At 37.7% G+C, this 17,735-nt stretch overlaps 1 protein-coding gene and 1 pseudogene across 2 annotated transcripts in view; one reads left to right on the plus strand and one right to left on the minus strand.

Moving 5' to 3' along the window:
* LOC127413141 (ribosome biogenesis protein SPATA5-like) overlaps nt 1-15,674 on the minus strand; it is a 77,120-nt pseudogene extending 61,446 nt beyond the window's left edge.
* The window catches only part of nudt6 (nudix (nucleoside diphosphate linked moiety X)-type motif 6), a 930,254-nt gene that overhangs the window by 891,175 nt on the left and 21,344 nt on the right, over nt 1-17,735 (plus strand). The gene's annotated exons all lie outside the window — the stretch shown is intronic.

The raw sequence follows: 17,735 nt of genomic DNA on the forward strand, positions 1-17,735 counted from the left end.
AAAGGACTAGATTAATCCACACAGGCAGTCAGCCTTTCCGTTTCGACTGACTTGCCGTTGTGTTTTCTGACTTGCTGTTTAGTTTCCGTATTTGCCATTGTGTTTTTAGTTTTGTTGTTTTGTTTTGCACGTCACGGCCACTGTAAAAAAAAACATATCAGTCAACCACTAGTCAAGACTCAAAATCATAACGTACATTTCTTAATACTCTTTATTGTATTATTTTTCTGCCCTTTTAAATACATTTCTTTCCGTTTCTTTGTCCAGGATTACACTATTTAAGTAAAACAATTCACATACACACACTTTATTTACCTTGATTGACAGGAAGTTGAGCTGTCTCTCATTGGCTAGCGCTTTGGCAATCATGGTTTTGGAGCAGCCTGGTGGTCCGTACAGCAGAACACCTTTAGGTGGCGCTATCCCCAACCTGGAGAACGCCTCAGGGTGCATCAAAGGCCACTCGACCGCCTGTTTGAGTTTCAATTTCACATCCTCCATTCCACCAATATCACTCCAGTGCACCTACACACACACACACACACACACACACACACACGCACACACGCACACACGCACAGACGCACACACGCACACACACACACAGCTACACATAGTATTTTCTCAGGCACTTATTGAGTCTACATAGACACACAACTCACATAATTTCATTAGTACACCCAAATGACAATAGTCATATCATACTGTTCATGTGTTAAACTTGCTATAGTTTACTTCCACGTTGCATTGTCATCAAATATCAATGTCAAATGTAAATCAAGTCAATCACTGACACAACAGCGCCACCTTGAGTAAGAAATAGCATGTATAATATGTATGTGTACACGCATATGTGATACTGATAATTCACCATTGATGCGTAGAAAATAAACATGATATAGTCATTGGAATGAATTTAGCACTTATTTGTTTGGTAATAAACAAAGAAATAGATACATTGTGACAGTAAACACATAGATATTAAATAATTACAAAAATATGATTTATGGAAGCGCAAATATATTTTGTGACACGATTACATATCTTTGGTCACTAACAACCCAATACACTGTTGATAATTATCCCATTAAACCCCAAAGGGGGCGCTATAATCGCAAAAAAGGTTTACGCTTAAAACGTTAAAGTCCCTGTATCCATAAGTCAGGCATATGAGGTATCATTTGAAAGCTTACAATCTGAACTTTTCAGAGATATCCATCACTTCTGCATTTATGTTACATAAAATAGTTGAAAATAAGCGCCCCCTAGCATTAATGGGGTAGAAATATTTATATGAAAATAAAAGTCCTTCATATATCACATAAATGGACAAGTTATATATCAAATGAAAGCTCTTATTCTCAGGAATGTAATTGTACAGGTTATTTTGTTGCCCTAATACCACAGTTCGAAAGATTTTCCAAACAATCACAAAGTGAAATATGATTTCTGTAAGTCATCAAATACTGCTGCAGTAAACCCCAAATAGCTAAAAACTTTATATCTGCTTTTACCTTATGCAGTTCTCTAAAAAATGAGCCATAGTTTACTTGTCTGTGAGCTTGCTTGTGTGAATAATCCAGTGTTATATCTTAGATGTCCAGAACAAAATATGCCACTCAGAAGGAAAAGCATGCTAAACAAATCATCAGAAATATATGTTATCAACAAATACTTCATCACAAAGGGGAGGATCTCAGCTTTCTAATGACTCCTAGATTGAGCTTGTAGTCCACTCAGAGGCCGAGATATTCAATGAAATAATGAGGGTGGTGCTTGAACTGAAAATTAGACTGAATGTCTATGGACGAGCACATCAGTGAGCTAAAATGCGTTAGAGCGCCACCTACATTTCAGATCTGTGCATTGTGATGGAATGTGATGGAGAACTTTTTTTTTCTTCTAGTGCTTTCTGCCATCTAATACTTGTGTGTTGCTTTCTAATATTATATTTCTAAATAAGATTTCTGATAAAACTGTCTGAAGAAACAGCATGTAAATCATTCATAGACGTTCATTCATTTTTCCATTTATTAGTGTGTGTGTTTTACTGTTGCACCTTTGGAACGTCGATGGTGACCTCTCTTATTGCACTTGGTTTGACCTCCGTCATGGCCAGCCTGAGGTCAGAGGTCGTGACCTTCACCCTGTTCATCACCTGGACATCAGAGAATGCAGGTGTAGATGCTAAAACCCTCCTCAGAGCGTGAAGACCTGCACAAACACAGTTATTAATCCTTAAGGTTTGCTCTGTCAGTAACTTTCCAAATAAAAGGAATATTCCAGGTTCAATATAAAAGTGAAGCTCAATTAACAGCATTTGTATCATAATGTTGATTTCCAATTTCTGAAATATTGGAGCACTCTGGATTGTTAATAGAACACAGATGAAGCTGCATCCGCTGAATCCAGCTAGAGCTTCATTATTGTTTTCGAGAAACAGGTTTAATTTATTTCAGAGCAAATATCTTGTGGGCTTTCCGCCTCTCAAACACAAAATAAACATCCGATGCTCTGAATGGGGGAAACATCAGATGTTCATGTGAATCAAATGTGAACCGTCAGTCCAGCCCAAATGAGTCACAAACATAGAGACTGAGAAAAAGAAAGAATGTGTATTTCTGTAATACTCATTCTGGCTTTGTTTCTAAAACGACTTTCCTTCTCAGCTGACGACATCAATCCCTCTTATTTTTTTCTTAGTTATATAGCACTTTACACCAAATCAATTCCACATGGAGAAATTCAAGTCCCGTCCTACACTTGTGTTACTTAGAAATGTCATATTATGTTAGTAAAATGGGTTGGAAATACTGGTTCATATTGATTTTGAAGACCACTTGAATTACTTGACGAATGCAGTTTTCTTTCCTGTAATGGCATGTTTACTATTGGAACATGAATTTAGGTCATGACATATTGAAAGGCTCGTCCCTTTCTTTAAATAGCAAATAGGCTTTGTTTATGTAACAGTTCTATTGCTAGTACATTGCTAAGACATTCTAATCCTACAGTGCATTTTATTAGACAAAAATCTGGATATGCCAAATGAGTGCAAAATGATGTAATAAATATTTTGACTCCATTTTCATGTGAGAACATGTTTTTTTTGTTTTTCACTTTAAATGGGTTTTTTAAATGGCTCTCAGGAATACTCAATTCTGATTGGTCAATGGCGCCATCTAGCGTCTGATAACAACTGCACAACCGGAGATTAAGTCATGTTAGACCGGTCATCCGGGTACTGCGATCATCTTTCCTACTTCTCAGATCACAGTGTGATCTCTACAAGTAAGCCAATGAAACAATTTCACCTCATATCAATATTTCATGTCCATTTATTTATTTATTTGGCAAGTAGTCGTGTAATAAGCCGGATAATGAGCAGTCAGATGGTCATTTTTAGCTAAATAAACACCAACAGAACTCCGACACAAACCAAAGATGGAATTTTGCTGTTCAGAGTTTTCTTTCCTCACACATAATAACATAATTTCAATGCAAATCAATATTTCATGTCAATTTATTGATTTATTTGGTTAGTAGCCGTGTAATAAGCCGGATAATGAGCAGTCAGATGGTCATTTTTAGCTAAATAAACACCAACAGAACTCCGACACAAACCAAAGACGGAATTTTGCTGTTCAGAGTTTTCTTTCGTCACACATAACATAATTTCAATGCAAATCAATATTTCATGTCCATTTATTTATTTGGCAAGTAGTCGTGTAATAAGTCGGATAATGAGCAGTCAGATGGTCATTTTTAGCTAAATAAACACCAACAGAACTCCGACGCAAACCAAAGATGGAATTTTGCTGTTCAGAGTTTTCTTTCCTCACACATAATAACATAATTTCAATGCAAATCAATATTTCATGTCCATTTATTTAATTATTTGGCAAGTAGTCGTGTAATAAGCCGGATAATGAGCAGTCAGATGGTCATTTTTAGCTAAATAAACACCAACAGAACTCCGATGCAAACCAAAGATGGAATTTTGCTGTTCAGAGTTTTCTTTCGTCACACATAATAACATAATTTCAATGCAAATCAATATTTCATGTCCATTTATTTATTTATTTGGCAAGTAGTCGTGTAATAAGTCGGATAATGAGCAGTCAGATGGTCATTTTTAGCTAAATAAACACCAACAGAACTCCGATGCAAACCAAAGATGGAATTTTGCTGTTCAGAGTTTTCTTTCGTCACACATAATAACATAATTTCAATGCAAATCAATATTTCATGTCCATTTATTGATTTATTTGGTTAGTAGCCGTGTAATAAGCCGGATAATATCCGCTACAAAGGTCAATTTTGAACACTTTATATGACACAATAGTTGACCTCAAAGTTAACAGACATGGACAAAAATAAAAACTCAATTTTTTATTTCATGGGGACTTTAAGGACACATTCACACTAACATGTTTTCGTTTTAAAATGCATCACTTTTGCAAGGTTTCTGGCTCTCATCCACACTAGAACACAGTTTTCCGCCACTGAAAACGCTCTACCGTATACTTTGGAAAATATTGACGTTACGAAACTGAAAATTGTGTTTGATGGTTATACAGTTAATAGGGTTTATATTTAAATGATCTGTCTTTTCAATGCAAAACCTGTTGTTTCGATCATAAAGACCCTGTAGGGACAAATAAAACAGGACTCATTATAGTGCCCTACTCTCTGGAAATTGGCCATACAACAGACAGATGGGCAAAACAGGAATGCTTCTGGCTCTTTCCTCATGCCGGTATTTAAACTCCTGCACATCTGTGGTAAAGCTGTGGCCATGAAGAAACACATCACAATACCTGCTGTTACATAATACACAACAGAAAAACCTCCAGTGGAGTAGAGCATGTTTATTGCAGGAGTGCGTGTGGAACGATTCCTGATTTTATAAACAGGAGAGCCGAGTTTGTGACTGAAATATCTGGACAAAAAGTGGCATATTCCTGCTGTATGTTTTAGCTCAACATAAACATACTAGAGTAAAAATCACCTCATCGACGTACACTTGCACTGCCATTTTAATCAATGGCTGAAGTCAGCAGTTCTTATCTGAAGCTCAATATTGACCATAAGTTTGAGGTTATTAGACTCGTTAGATGGCAACTTTAATGTACTGTTATGAGAAGGATTTTACATCAGTGAGAGTTCATAGCGGACGGGGCTACCCGGCATGACGTCGCAGAAATAGAAACCAAGCGTGCGACAGAACATTGTCAAAGCTGGTTAGGACAAAAACTCTGATTAACATGGAAAAGTTAACATGATTAACTAGGGATGGGACGATATGGTTATCTCTCGATTCGATATGCGATATGAGGTTCACGATTCGATATAATCTCACTTAAATGACAAAATATTACAGAAATGTTTTTATTTTCTAAAAATAGGTTTGAGCAAAATGCTGATTATTATTTCTCATCAAAATAAAGTTCTTTAACACACAATATTAATGCTCAAAGTTTCTCTATAAGAAAACATCACAAACAAATAAGCTTTCAACAATAGTGGGATACATTCAGGCTGATCAGGTGCAGAACTGAACAGAACCGGTCCTGAAAAAAGTATGTGAAAGTGTATATTTTAATAATTTCTTTGTCATCATTATTATAATCAAAATGTATCTTTGTAAAAATACAAAAATTCTACATTATATTAATATTATATCGTAAAATTGTATATATAATTAGTGTTGTCACAGTACCAAAATTTCAGTAGTCGGTACTGACACCAGTGAAATTTCACGTTTCTCGATACCAATTTCTGTACCTCTGCAAAAATATGCTAATATGATAATGTGCTACTGAACACACTCGTTTATCTTATTTTTTTGTAATTAACATTTTTATTGATTCACCACAATATATATACACCACAAAGAAAAACCCAACACATATACAACGAATCAACATTTCACATTCAAACTCCACTAATATCCCTCCCCATTCACCAACCCCACCCTGACCCCCAATGAACACCCCTGTGGTCCCACATAATAACACACACACACAACCAAAAAAGAAAATATAATAAACATACATAATTAAACTAAACTACACTCTCCACATCCCCTCCCTGAAAGTCCCCCAAAAACGCTAAATAATTGCCCAATTTCTTAACAAATAATTCCCAAAACCCCAACCTAAAATGTCCCCATTGAAACCCATTAAAACTGCAATATTTGATCCCAGTGCCATTAAAGCATAAAATCATGAATTCTATGCTATTATGCTTTCATTCCAGAGCCCTGGCTTCAAAATGAAATTTTTTTATATTTTCCACCAGATGGCGCCATTTTTCTCATGTTTAGCCTATGGAGCAAATACAAGCTTTTCCCCTATTCTCTGTTTGCTGTATTATAGAGCACTGCAGGACAACTGAACACATGATGCAGCTAAAATTGTGTGTGTGTTGATATGGATGTCAGAGTGTGTTTTGTCGGAATGTATTGAGAGATTTGTGTGTGTGTGTGTGTGTGTAAAAAACAACAGTGGCATTATATAAACAAACTGGCATTTAAAGGGTTAAAATCCTGAAAATAAATGAATATTTGGTAGTTATGATCAAGACTGATGTTGGTTAAAAAATTTAACTCATTGAAAGTATTATTCAATAATATGATTATGTTTTTTGACGTGGACATTTTTGTCCTCGAAGGACCTCAGAGAAACTTTTTTTTATTGACGCACAAGGGTTAATCACCCAATGCTGAAATGGCATGGAGAAAACGAATGGGAAATATCTTGTGCTTTGGATCTGCGGCTATGCACGCTGCACGCACTCAAACCAAGTGGCAATCGTTGCAACCAGTCTATTCTCGGCAATCTGTGACGCCTCAAACGTTAAGTAAAAAGTATTATCGCAAGGCCTTGCCTTATGCCTATCGCGATATGTACATTTGCGATATTCCGGTAAATGCAATATATCGTGCAGCCCTACTGGAAAGTGAAATGTGCGTGTATGACTGTATTGGTTTCAAACTTGTACTGGGATTTGCACTTCTTTTGAACCAGATACCAAAGAAGTCACGTGGTTTTCAGTCGAATGACGATTCGGACGTCACAGATCACGTGGTTTTTCCAAAAAGGAATCAAGCTCCGATACAGTGCTTTAGTGCGAAATGTGTTGTTTTTTTTGACACAAGCTTCGAAGCTTCAGCATCAAAGTCATTTCACTGTGATATACCTGTAAAGATTTGACAACAACTGGTACAAATGTTTGAGCACTGTTTATGTCACAGTTATGCAAAATGTTGCCGCATGGTACAGAATGCTTGTTCCAGTACCGACACACGGAAAACTGAGGTATATTTTGGCCTTTAGAGTGGCAACATTAAACTGGCTGAAGAGATGCAGCTGTTTGTTGCATCAGCTTTTTGAGCACAGCAGCAGGTCATTGAGAGGAAACTGCGGATTATTGATCAGACACACTGGAGTTCAGTTTCAGAGAATGACGGACATTTGAGCTGTGTGGAGCGAGAATGCTGAGCACAATGTAATATAACACACACACTATTACAGTGACAGGGGATTCAGCTCGAATCTGTTCAACTAAACACACTTTCATGAACACACACCTGCATCCTTTATATCCGAGATGCATCTGAACACACACTGTCTTCACATTGCCAAAGAAAACCAAGCTGCCATGTTCTCTAGAGACACACTGATGGAGTAAACACCCAGCAAACACAGAACGTTGTCTCAACATTGCCAACCTTCTACCGACATTGTGACAACGTGGTCAGAAGGTTGGGAATTTTACATTGAGTGTTGAAGTTTGTGACCACGCTGTCACAACGTTGCTGCTTTACCATCGATCAGAGTCAATAGTTGAAGTCGTGCATACGTTGTATTGACGACCACTGTACAACATACTGTTCACGTCACTGTCCTGAAGTCGAATATCCATTTAAATCTCAACTGAGAGTTGTGCCGTCTGAAGCAGATCTGCTGTGATTCATCGAGGACGATACGCGTCCCTGTTATTAATATATTTGTGTGTCTTATATTGGATATTCAGCCTTTTCTGTGTCACTTTAAAATGATTTATTTTGTGACATTTTCAGTGTATGAGCTTTATGTCCTCAATAAAACCTCCTGGCTTATAGATGTAATCAACAGAAATATTCACTAAATGTACACATTCAAAAGACTTGAGAGTCACTGGGATGAACCAAAATCCCCAGCACCAGCTTTCTGCAGAGCTCTCAAACTCTGATTTGGGACGGCATGAGCACAAACATGTGACGCATGGAGGACTGGAACTCACTGTTGTGTAATGTCATTTTTCACTGATCAGCTTTACATTAATCAGTGTGAGTGCTCTTCTATTGTTTCATATACTGTACAGCTGGTTTATAACACTAAATATGACATTTTTAATTTTACACTGACCAGCTATTGGACCTCTTCTCATCTTAAATTAAAGTAGTCAGAGACGTGGCCAGCACATGCTTATGCACTCTCCTGTCCCATTAAAAGCCAAAAATCAAAAGATGTTTCAATGAGGACGGGGTCTGGGTAGCTCAGTGGTTAAAAATATGCTGGCTACCACACCTGGAGTTCGCTAGTTCGAATCCCAAGGCGTGCTGAGTGACTCCAGCCAGGTCTCCTAAGCAACCAAATTGGCCCGGTTGCTAGGGTGGGTAGGGTCACATGGGGTAACCTCCTCGTGGTCACTATAATGTGGTTCGTTCTCGGTGGGGCGCGTGGTGAGTTGAGCGCGGATGCCGCAGTGGATGGCGTGAAGCCTCCACACGCGCTATGTCTCTGTGGCAACGCACTCAACAAGCCACATGATAAGACTCATTTAGAGACAGACCGATATATCGGTTTTACCGATTAATCGGTGCCGATAGTTGCTATTTGGAACTATCGGTTAACTGCAAAAATCTATGCCGATAGTTTGTACTTTGGCCACTACGTCTGTGCCGACTAAGAAAATGTTGTAACATTCTATGAATCGATTTTAAAAACTATCGGCCGATTAATCGGTTATCAGCCTTTTCCACCATCTTAATTATTGTATCGGCAAAATCCACTATCGGTCGACCTCACTCTCATCTCCTTGGAATCAAACACACAATCCCCTTTAACATGACTGGCATGTACATGGTGACTCAATGTGACTCAGTGACCAAAGAAAATCAAATGGGTTTAGAACAACATGAGGGCTAGTTATCATTCTGTACCGATCCCGAACACTCACCAGCTTCCTAGGTCGGCGCCCACGTATCCATGCGTGGCATCAGCTAGTTCCTGCAGCTCTTCAGTGGTGATGTCACAGGGCGTGGAGCGCAGCTGCTTCTGTAAGATCTCCATCTGCCCGGCCGCTGTAGGAACGGCGATCTCCAGCTCCTTATCAAAGCGTCCGGGACGCCGCAGAGCTGGATCCAATGCATGAGGGCGATCAGTGGCACCAAAAACCAACAACTGACCACTGTGACCCTCCTGAGGAAATCAAACACGGCTGATCACTCGCAAGATACACAATGTCAGTTTTTTTGTTTGTTTTTTTATGAGAAGAAATAAATACCATGATTCTCTTTGCAGTATTAATGGTGGAGTATTTTTTGTAAAATTACTACAAGCAAAGTTTTATTCCAGTGAACATTTGATAAACACATTTACAGTCTGACTCTACTATTAGACATGGATAAACCACTGAAATAATAATAATAATAATAAAAACTTCCCACAATCGTACATGATGCACTGTAATCTTTCATTTAGAGGTCGACCGATAGTGGATTTTGCAGATACCGAGAACTAAGGTAGTGGGAAAAGGCTAATAACTAATTAATCGGCCGATAGTTTTTAAAATCGATTTACAGAATGTTAAAAAGAAATTGCAGATAACCGATAGTTCAAAAAAGCAACTATAGGCACCAATTAATCGGAACCGATAAATCGGTCTACCTCTAATTTCTTTACTCATCAGTAAAGTTCACTCAACGGCCATCTTGGTAATCCCCCTGAACTGCTTTGCAGGCAAAAATAACAGCTTGTACAGCTTGTATCTGCTTTAATGGGGAAAGATTGAAATCATTAAGTTAAATCAGATATAAATGTAGCTTCTTCTTAGTTTTAACCTTGTGCGACCCTGCGTCCACATGCGTGGACGTTGTATTTTGGCTCTAGAATTTATTATTTATTTACAGTGCATCCGGAAAGTATTCACAGCGCTTCACTTTTTCCACATTTTGTTATGTTACAGCCTTATTCCAAAATGGATTAAATTCATTATTATCCTCAAAATTCTACAAACAATACCCTATAATGACAACGTGAAAGAAGTTTGTTTGAAATCTTTGCAAATTTATTAAAAATAAAAAACGAAAAAAATCACATGTACATAAGGATTCACAGCCTTTGCCATGACACTCAAAATTGAGCTCAGGTGCATCCTGTTTCCACTGTTCCACAGATAGATAGATACATGTTGCTAGGCATTGTTAGCATGTAGCTAAGAAATGCTAGCATGTTTCACATGTAGCTAAGCATTGCTAGCATGTTGCTAGGCGTCGCTAGCATGCTTTAGCATGAATGTAGGAATTGTCAGCATGTTTTAGCTGGTTGATAGGGTGTTCTGGCTAGTTGCTAGGGTGTTTTGGCTTGTTGCTAGGCATTGCAAGCACATTTTTGCAAGTTTCTAGGGTGTTCTGGCTAGTTGCTAGGAGTTGCTAGCATGTTTAGAGAAAGACAGAGAGAGAGAGACGATGGCTTAAAGTATATTAAAAGCCTTGTGCAGGTTTGTTTACATTTGAATTTTTGGACTTTGAATAGTCTTGGCTCAAGTGAACATTCCGTCAATGTAAATCCATGGGATTTTCCCAAGTTTTGATCGCCTGATGTGTGAAAACCGTAAATCCAATCAGTTAGAAAAGATATAGCAACCCAAGTCAGAAAAAACAGTAATAACTGAAAAAAGAATATTACTGAAAACCATTAATTACTAGATAAAGTTTGTAGACACAAACTTTAAACTAAAAAGGCCTTGTCAAGCCAACATCAAAATAGTTTTAAAAGTTTTAAGTTTGATGGTGATACAGACATTACAATTAAACAAACCAGCCCAGATAGCACACGTACATCTCCGAGATATCCGTTTTAGATCTTTTCATCTGGAAAGCATCACAATCTAATTAACATCTGCTAAACACCTTAAAAAGATTACATTTACATACATTCTAAATCATAAACGTATGAAATACATCTGCTGTGTATTTTTTTGACATCCGTGAGGAAACGTCTTATAGACGTATTCCAGACGAGCAAACAACCTAATAAATATGTCTTTCAGATATAAACACACACATCAAATAGACGTCTCGGTGATGTACGTGTGCTATCAGGGAGCTAGCTAGATTAAAAAAAAAACAGATAGATAGATAGATACATGTAGCTAGGCATTGTTAGCATATTTTTGTATGTAGTTAGGCATTGCTAGCAACTTTTATCATGTAGCTAGGCATTGCTAGGTGTTGCTAGCATGTTTTAGCATGTAGCTAGGAGTTGCTAGCATGTTGTTAGGTTCTGCGATCATGTTTTTGCATGAATCTAGGCAGTGCTAGTTTGTTTTAGCATGTTGCTAAATATTTCTCGTATGTTTTAACTGCTTGCTAGAGTGTTCTGGCTAAATGCTAGGCATTGCCAGCAAGTTTTATCTGGTTGCTAAGGTGTTTTGGCTAGATGCTAGGCATTGCCAGCAAGTTTTATCTGGTTGCTAAGGTGTTTTGGCTAGATGCTAGGCATTGCTAGCCTGTTTTATCTGTTTGCTAGGGTGTTCTGGTTAGTTGTTAGGGTGTTTTGGCTTGTTGCTAGGCGTTGCTAGCATATTTTTGCTAATTGCTAAGGAGTTCTGGCTAGTTGCTTGGCGTTGCTAGCATGTTTAGAGAGAGAGAAAGAGAGAGAGACGGTAGTTAAAGTATATTAAAAGCCTTGTGTAGGTTTGTTTACGTTTACATTTTTGGACTTTGAATAGTCTTGGCTCAAGTGAACATTCCGTCAAAGTAAATCTATGGGATTTTTCCACGTTTTGCTCATCCGATGTGCGAAAACATTAAATCCAATCGCTAGAAAAGATACAGCAACCAGAGTCATAAACAACAGCAGTAACTGAAATAACTATCACTGAAAACCATTAATGGAGCAATATGTAACATTGACATCAAGCAATTCAAAATATTGGAGAGAGTTAACACCCCTGCCCCCGGGTTACCAGATTGAGGACACGCAACAGGAACGAGCAAACTGACAATTGCAAGTGACGAGCCTTACACTGTAAGTTGATCAGCTAATGTATACATTTGCAATGTTTTTTTTGTTTGCAAATTATAAACCAGCTCATGTGGAATTTTTATAACTAGCTAGATGTATTGCTGGCTTCCGTGGCTGCAGCATGTTGTGTTTGCCCGCTAACTTGTTTCAAATCTGGCAACCCAGGGTGTCGAAACAATATTGGGAAATAGGCAGTGAGTGGGATCACACAGGCCAAAACACAAACAGAAATTCTGGCCCGGAACGGACATTTCAAAGTAGAATATACTGGCTGTGGCATTGTTTTTGGAGAAGCCAGTATTTCAACTTAGCATGTTTCCTAAATCTCTGATAACATACAGTATTATGATAATTTTATGCTTTAGTACAGGAAATATATTACATATTGCACCTTTAATAACTAGATAGTTAAAGTTTGCAGACACAAACTTTGATGTTGGCTCGACAAAGCCTTTTTACTTTAAAGTAGTTTTAAAAGTTTGAATTTTGATGGTTATACACATAGATATCTATATGTAGATACCTTATTAGCAGCTGTTTCTATGGACCGTGCTACATCGGCGCGTCCACCATATTGGACAGGTCAACAGCCCTCCATCAACAATAATGTAAATTGACAGATACGGTCCACAAAAGTCTACTGTCTTTTCCAGCCAACTTTTAGATTATCTGATTTTCCATAAACATTGAACAATATATTAGATGATATAAAAAATCCTGACTTCACTTCTAAAACAGTTTTTTCTATAGCAGACTTCAAATAAAGTCCTCTACAAATGAATATATCATGGCAAACATAATGAAAATTAGCACCCAGTCAGTCTATTCATTACATGATGAACTGTTTCCACACAAAAGCAGTTTATGCAGTGGTCTGAGGCTTCTTCTCCATTCACTTACATTCAAACAGCTCTCCTTGTTGACCGTTCCAAGACTGCGCCACGCTTGACGTATCCGAACCAGCCGAATGAGGCATCTACGTATGTATATCTATGGTTCTACAGACAATACTGTAAAACAAACAACCAGCTAGCTAGATAAAAAAAACAGATAGATAGATACATGTTGCTAGGCATTGTTAGCCTGTTTTAGCATGTAGCTAGGCATTGCTGGCATGTTTTAACATGTAGTTAGGAGTTGCTAGCATGTTTTAGCATGTAGCTAGGAGTTGCTAGCATGTTGCTAGGTTTTGGTATGATGTTTTAGCATGAATCTAGGCACTGTTAACATGTTTTAACATGTTGCTAAACATTTCTAGTATGTTTTAGCTGTTTGCTAGGGTGTTCTGACTAGCTGCTAACCTGTTTAGCTGTTTGCTATGGCGTCTGGCTGGTTGCTAGGTGTTGCTAACCTGTTTTAGCTGTTTGCTATGGTGTTCTGGCTAGTTGCTAGGCATTGCTAGCCTGTTTTAGCTGTTTGCTATGGTGTTCTGGCTAGTTGTTAGGGTGTTTTGGCTTGTTGCTAAGTACTGCTAGCACATTTTTGCTAGTTGCTAGGGTTTTCTGGCTAGTTGCTAGGCGTTGTTAGCATGTTTAGAGAGAGAAAGACGGTATGTTAAAGCATATTAAAGGCTTTGAGTAGGTTTGTTTACATTTTAATTTTTGACAGCTGAACTTTGAATAGTCTTTCGCTGTGCGAAAACCGCAAGTCCGATCAGTTAGAAAAGCTAGAGCAACTCGAGTCAGAACAGTCTGAAGGTCTGTCCCAAATTTGGTGGATATAGCGTGAAAGTTGTAGGAGGAGTTACAGTCAGAAATGTTGGTCTCAGAATTAAAATGATAGTTTAAACAGTAGAACTGCATGTTGACTTTGTCATGTCAACATAATAATACAAAGGAATGATGTGAGAAATAGAGTTTAACAGTCTCTGACCTCACTCACCATAGTTTTTGAAGAGTTCAGGGTGTTTGAGAGGCAGTTCGATGGTCTCTGATGACTTGAAGCTGACCGCTCAGACCACCAATCATACTGTATGTGACCTTCTCCTCTTCCCTTGACTCCTGATCCTGTTCACAGTAGTCACTGATGCTCAGTTTAGTGGAGCTGCGTACGCTGTAGAACGTGTCACTCCCTGAACGACCAGCAGAGGGAGACACACTCAACCCTGCAAACTGATTGGGTGTGCTGGGCATCGCTGGCAGAGGGCTGTCTGTGAATGAGGGGTCAGATGGGCTGAATACACCATGTGGGAGTTTACAGGGTGTGGCAGGGGTTGTGGGGTCAGAGGTGAGGGATCATGTGACCTGTCAGGTGTACTAGCCACAGGTTCTGACGGATTGAGAGTTGTTCTAGCTGCGCAGAGAGATCCATAGCACTTCTGTCTGATACAGGCGTCTGACCGCAGACAGATGCTATCGGAGAAAGAGTCACTCCATCGACACCCTCGATTAAATCCACCATGATTACATAACAACGCCCAAAATACGACATGGAAAAACTGCTGCCTGGAAGCAGAACTCGACTATCTGAGACACACAGACAGAGAGAAAATGTTTGTGATGAAAGAGAATTTGTTCTCTGAAAATATTCCCATCATTTTGAGGTTTTAAAAAACAAAGTTACCCCGCATCCAAAGAAGATAATTCCTGAATTCTTCTGTATTTAGCACTTTGTCCTCTGGTCTGTAAATATTTCAAAGGAAAACAAACTACCAGTTCAGTAAGGCACTTATAATGGAAGTACAGCTGACTAACATTAAAATACACACTGTTTTGAAAAAAATGACAAAATGACTTAAAGGATTAGTTCACCCAAAAATGTTAATTCAGTCATTGTTTACTCACCCCTATGTTGTTATAACTCTATATGACTTTCTTTCTTCTTCTGAACACAAAGGGAGAAATTGTGAAAAAAAGTTCTGCTCTCTACCAGCAGATGGTGACATACCCTCAAAATTATTGCAGAACTGAGAAATTGATAAAAATACACAAAATATCACGTTGTTTTAGGACTATTTTAGCTGCAAGTGTATTACCTTTCACATTGTGATAAAGGTGCATGTGTTGAACATTTAGTAGATGTTTAACAGGTTATATGAGTGTTGTACCTGAGTGACAGGTGTATGTGTTGAGCCTGTAGAATTGCTCCAATAATGGACTCGAGTGTAACATGAGCTCCAGCCTTTACTCTCACACTCAACTGAACACTGGACAGCAGACACCACGCCGGCCCGGAAACTGACACCTGGGCCACGGCACACACACCTACAACACACACACAGAAATACAGTACAATAGGCTGTTGCATTGAGGTCTATTTGACTCTTTTTCATATGCCTGCTGTCCTGTGGTGCTGGTGATCAGAAATGGTCATCCGATGCAGATGTTCAGAGTTTTCATGGTGTTCACACTCATCTGAGCCAGATATGATCGCCATCTGTGCGGGACCTTATCTTCAGCTGCGAACACACACACACACACACACACACACACACTCACACACACACACACACACACACACTCACACACACACTCACACACACACACTATGTATATATAGAGGGCTCAAATTAAATAATTAAATTAATATTTAAATAAATCATTAAAGACATAATGAAAAACATATAAAATAAGTAATCAGTGAATCACAAATTAAATTAATAAATGTCCCTTATATTTCATTTCAGCATTTTCTTTGGGTTGATTTCTGATTTAAGCATGAGTTTTGTATCTTATAAAATATTAAATATTTATTTAATGATTTAATTTGAGTAATTTGGTCCTCCATATAATGGTGTATATTATTATTTATATATAATTTAATACATATTATGTTAAATTTTATTTTATCATTTCTAGGGCTGTCGATTAAACGCATTAATTCAGTGCGATTAATTATATAAAAAATAATGTGTTAAAAAAATTAATGCAATTAATCATATCCACAGACCATAATAGGGAATATTCCTTTCATGTAAGTAATTCAAGCTTGTAATACCACCTGTTTTCTCCAGGGGGCAGTAAGTGAAACTCCAGCTGTATAGGCAACGAGCAGCTTATACAGAGAACAAACCACACTTACTGACAGCAGACAGCACAAGATGAGAACACGTTCTTGTGTTTAAACAGCTTGATGGAGCGCAAATCTGAACACAGTGTTTTTTAAGTTTAACTTTGTTTAATTTGACACAGCGAACTAAAAACGGTACGTTTATGATGCGACACAACTTAGATGCTCCAAAAGCGTCCGTCTGACACAGATGTGCATTGGCGCATCCTTAAACAAGCCCTTATAATAAATCTCAGACTGATTGATGAATTAAATTGCAAAATGGATTGCTGTGAACTGTAGGTCAATGATAGTTATATGTTCAATAATATAGAAATAAATAATATATTGGATTCTAAAGCCACTTTTTGTTTTGTCTTTTTAATGCTTCACTTGTGTGCCTAAATAATGTAATGCATTTTAATTTTCTGTATTTTTTATATATATATATATATATAATTTTGTATTATTATTTATAATTATTTAAATATAACTATTTATAACAATTTAATCATTATATATTGAATTATTGTTATATGAGGGGCTTTCTCAGCAAATATTTATGTATGCGATTAATTGCGATTAATTAGATTAATTTATTGGCATACCAAACATGTGATTTCAGTGTTTCAGAAGTGCTTCAGTTAACTAATTCTGTTATTATTATTATTATTATTATTTACTTATCTAAATAAATACAGTCAGTCAATAATTGTGACAACAAGAACAACAGCATTACCCCAGTCTAATTTACGTATTTCGTATTGGACTTCACTAACACCTGAGGGTGAGAATGCAGCATCATTCAAATGCATCCGTTTTCAGTTATCAATGCCATTGTAGAAATTCACCAATTACAGTAAACCGTGATTAAATTAATCCATGAGTGAAAGTGTCCAATAATAGGGCGGTTGCTGAGATTAAGTGAGTAGTATTTGGCTGGCATAACATGGCCGCCCCCATGAGCGGACCCTCGCCATGTAGAATAAAAACAGTTTTTATAAGGTTACTGACATGTATGGAGTCTTCATCTCATGTGAGTGCTCATGGTTTTATACATATGTTTCATAAGCACTATTAATAGCTTTAAGAGTAAAACTTTTTTAATGAGGAAAAAATTAATGACTGCACCTTTAAGCTTCGGCGCTGTTGAAACTTATATGTAAAGTTAAAACTGTTTATTGTTAAAACTATTTAGTATGCAAGTACATTTAAAGAACCTAAATCTAACATCCTTTTCATCCCGTTTTTTTTTTTTTTTTTTAATCAGTATTCTTCTGATTAATCATATAATGAAACCAGTGCACGCCCCCGCTATCATTTATGCGCGCTCCCGTAACCTCTCTCTATAAAGTCAGTGACCGTCATTCCGCCGCTCGCGACACATGATTCCCGCGTCTCCTTCACTCACTCATTTAGCTTTCCCTTTGCTTTTCTTTGATGACATGG

The sequence above is a fragment of the Myxocyprinus asiaticus genome, chromosome 22 (assembly GCF_019703515.2).
Source record: "Myxocyprinus asiaticus isolate MX2 ecotype Aquarium Trade chromosome 22, UBuf_Myxa_2, whole genome shotgun sequence".
In the NCBI taxonomy this organism is placed as follows: Eukaryota; Metazoa; Chordata; class Actinopteri; order Cypriniformes; family Catostomidae; genus Myxocyprinus; species Myxocyprinus asiaticus.